The 4,277-nt window shown below is 39.2% G+C and overlaps 1 pseudogene; it reads right to left on the bottom strand.

Annotated features, from left to right (window-relative positions):
* Positions 1-310: 310 nt before the first annotated feature.
* LOC147422670 (uncharacterized) lies at positions 311-1,200 on the bottom strand (annotated as a pseudogene).
* Between the last annotated feature and the right edge of the window lie 3,077 nt (positions 1,201-4,277).

The following is a 4,277-nucleotide window of genomic DNA, read 5'->3' as shown; positions in this document are numbered from 1 at the left end:
CCAAAACAAGACTAGTACAATCCCGTCCCTCCAAAGTTCCCCATTCCCAAATATAAAGCTGCACCCTGAATTCAGTTATAACTGCCTGATTCTTGGCATACACTAACAATATTTGATCAGGCTTACAATATCTGACTAGCTACTAACAATCAGACAATACATCTGATATTCGACTACATATCCGACTTTGTATTTACCCTTCAACACATGGCACGCCCCGGTGGTGGATTTGACGAAATCCGACTTGGATCCACATATCCCTTCATCAGTAAAGACCAAGTCAAAAAGAAAATGCCATGATTACAACATTTCAAACGTTGGGTTCATTGGGAACTACATCAAAATCTGACAAGTAATCTAGAACAAGCACAATAGGTTCATCAATTGCCACTGATCCAACAGTAACACCAACAACTACTTCATCATCTGGAAAATTAGTAATCTCGTGCTCTTCTGATCTCTGAATTGCAGACAAACCTTCACCAGTACCCATATCCATTGAAATTGGATCAACTGATATCTTCTTCTCAGCAAATGTAGATTTTGCAATATTCTTTCCTTTGTAATCCTGAACCTGTTTTTTGTACAAATCTCTATCTTTCTTTAACTGTTCCATCTCCTTTAGTAAATCAGCTTCATGGTTACTGACAAACCCTGATATGATCTTCTCATAAGGATGCTTGATAAGGGAACTCATCTCTTCTCTGAATGTTGCCCATACTTCCTGCATACCTATTTCCAAATGTTGCCTAAGGATTGACATGTCCCCTTCAGACATAAGAACACCATAGACATCTACTTCCTCTTCTCCCAACACTTGTTTCTCCAACTGCTCCAAAGGTTTAATTCTCTTATTCAAAATCTGATTCTCCACCTGCAACTCTTTATTGACAATGGCCAACTGCTGCAATTCTGATTGTACTTTTGTTTCCAACTCCACTGTCCAGTCCTTAAACATCTGCAAAGAAAGCTTTTGCTTGGCTAACTCGATCTAATGTTCCACCATCAGATCCTGAATTTCCTTCTGATGTGTAACTCTGACATTCTCCAACTCTTTCTGTAAGGCATTAGCATTGAGGATTGATCATGCAACAGTATTTTTGAAGCACTAGGATCAGCCACAGATTGTAACTGTTTTTCCATATTCTGCTGTTGTTGATGAATAAACTCTATGACACCTAAAAACATCTTTTCTGCCATTCTAGCATATGTTGGCTTGAAATTCTTTGGAGAAGACAACTCATCAAAATTCAGTTGTTTAATTATAGTTTCCACCTTTGCTTTTCTTTTCTTGGACAAAGTGAAAGCCTTGCCAAGCTTGACCCGATTTGATGGCACTATATCAGGCTTCTTTTCTGAAATATCCATGTCCTTCAAAGAGTGCACAACTTCAGGAGTATGCACATTTTTGAGAGCTTCACTGTGATTGTAACCTGCTTTAATCATGAACACATAAGTCTTTGCCTTCACCTGATCATTAAGTAGCTCTGCAGGTACTTGCACCCCACGAATATTAGGGTGTGGTTGTGTATACCCTTCTGCCCTGCCTAAAGTAGTCAGAGAAACATCACCACTGTCCAACTTTTGAACATAAGAAAACAAGGCTGCCAAGTAGGCACCCAACCTACTGTTTGTAGAAGCTTTCCTCTTGTTAGACATATTAATCTCCCCATTGATCCTCTCATAAACTAGATAAGCCAAATTAACACTTCCTCCTTGCTCAGCAAAATAGAGAGGAGCAAAATTTTCCTTGGACATATAATCAAATTTGACTAGGAAACAGATTTTCTCTAGATACCACTTTAGCTGCTCTCTTCTAACAGTTTTGACATTCTTCAACATGTAATAATTTATGCCACCCTCTCTGGCTCCAAACTCCTTCTCTAACAAGAAATCAGAGCACTTACGAATCTGAGAAGTTCCATTGATTGGAAGTTTAAATACCTCATAAATCAATTGAGGACTCAAAGCTACATTGATAGACACCATACCCTTTGTCTTTCTGACAATCTCCACTTGAGACTTAGCATACATATTTCCTTTCCACTTTTGCCATGGCAAAACAGCAAAATCAAATAAACCTATCTTCTTTAACCACAGTGAATGTACCTCTGCAGAAGTCAAGGTCTACTCTGAAATCCACATAGGGCTCCATCAAGGTTTGATACAACTTGATAGGTGTCATTGCCGGTGGACTGTCGGGCTCTTCTTCTCCAGAAGGTTGGTCTTCAGGCTCAGGACTACTCACATCTATCTTCATGGACACTTGCTTTCTCTTTGGCTGCTTACTGCTTGGCTCTTCTTCATCAAACATTGGTCGGGGGGGCAGCAGGTCCCCCTTTTGGTTTGCTCATCATGCATGCAAGAGAATGATGAAAGAGAGTAGAGGGCTGAAGAGTAGAATGGCCCAAGGGAAGAGAACCAGCCTGTACACAGTGTGTGAAGAGGAAACGCGACGAGGAAGGAAATAGGTGAATTAGAATCTCAGCTCGCACGCTGAAAACGTCAGTTAACTGCACCTTACTCTTTTCAAGGCACTCATTAAAAATAGAGCTTAGTGGACAATCATCACACTTTTCGATAAAATTTTGAAAAACTACAGTAAAAGAATATCCGACCTCCAACAATCCGATCCAAAAATCAGACATACTACGAATTCCGACATCTCCACCACACTGCACCTGATTTTCCAAGACCTGAATATCCTCCTTGTAAGTATCAGTATCTCTGCACACTGCTTCATCCATGAACTCATTTACTTGAACAAGTGTTGTTGTAGGCCAATCTAAATGAGGTAGTTTACCAACAAACTTTTTCAATTTGAAACCATTAACTGGAGAATCCACTCTTGTCCCATACACATCAGCAACAATAAAAGTACCCTGACCCTTATCCTCAACAATCTAATATGGTCCCTTGTATCTTAAAGTTAATTTGCCAGGATGTGGTCCCAATCTAGAGTTATAAAGCATAACCCAATCTCCCACCTGAAAGACTTTAAACTTGATATTCTGATTTACCCAAGCTTTTCTCCTCCTCAGAATTATTTCAGTTATATAAAAACTGACATGTCTATCTTCTTCCAACTGCAACAAATACCTGCTTCTATGTTGAACAGAAATTTTGGGAGTCGTTTTCTCAGCACTCACTCTAAGACTAGGTACCACAAACTCCATAGGGACAACTGCTTCACGCCCATAAACTAACCTGAATGGAGTCATTCTTGTAGTCACTTTGAAAGCTGTCCTAAAGGACCACAAAGTTGAATCTAACTTCTCATCCCAATCCTTCTTATTGTCCTGCAAAATCTTCTTCAAAACCCTAATCAATATCTTGTTAGTACTCTCTGCTTGACCATTGGCCTGAGGATGACAAGCTGTGGATTTTTTGTGCATGATCATAGGAGTTTTAGTAAGTTCAGCAAATAACAGCATTCAGAAAATGAGATCCTCTGTCACTTACTAACTCCACAGGACAACCAAACCTGGTCGTGATATTATGATAAAGAAACCTTACCACACTAGCAGTTGTATTGTCTTTTAATGCTACAGCCTCCACCCATTTAGTACAGTAATCAGTAGCCACCAATATGTACTTGCATACTCTGCTAGTAGTTGGCTTCACTAATCCCACAAAATCTAGACCCCATTTCTGAAAAGGTTCTAGAGGCAAGATAGGATGATCATTCATCCTTTCTGTAGAATCAGGCTGACCCATCTTCTGACATACCACACAACTCTTAGCATAATTGTGAGCATCCTTCAACACAGTGGGCCACCATAATCCTGCTTGTAAAATTTTCTTTCCAATAATATCTCCAGAAAAATGTCCTCCAGCAGCCCCAAAATGTGCTTCCTATAAAACAGCTAATTGTTCAAAATCAGGGACACATCTTCTAATGACCTGATCAATTCCTTTCTTATATAAAGCTCCAGCAATAACCAAGAAAGGTCTACTTTTTAGTGCAAACTTTCTTCTCTGATCTGTAGAAAAGTCTGATGGCATTGTACCATCCATCAAAAACACTAACATCTGATCATACTAATAATCAGAATTGACAGTTTGAACATCAAACAAATGAGCATCAAGAAGATCATCAATAACACCTGTAGGCTTTTCACCTATTTCAATCCAACTTAATAAATCTGCAATAGCATGCTCCTTGCCTGGTGTATGAATAATAACAAAATCAAACTCTTGCAATAATAACATCCATCTAGCCAACCTTCCTGTAAGCAATGGTTTTTTGATTAAGTAAAGCAAAGCCTGATGATCTA

This window comes from Adiantum capillus-veneris, chromosome 27 (assembly GCF_014529385.1).
Source record: "Adiantum capillus-veneris isolate H3 chromosome 27, ASM1452938v2, whole genome shotgun sequence".
In the NCBI taxonomy this organism is placed as follows: Eukaryota; Viridiplantae; Streptophyta; class Polypodiopsida; order Polypodiales; family Pteridaceae; genus Adiantum; species Adiantum capillus-veneris.
This window is presented reverse-complemented; position numbering and strand designations above follow the sequence as displayed.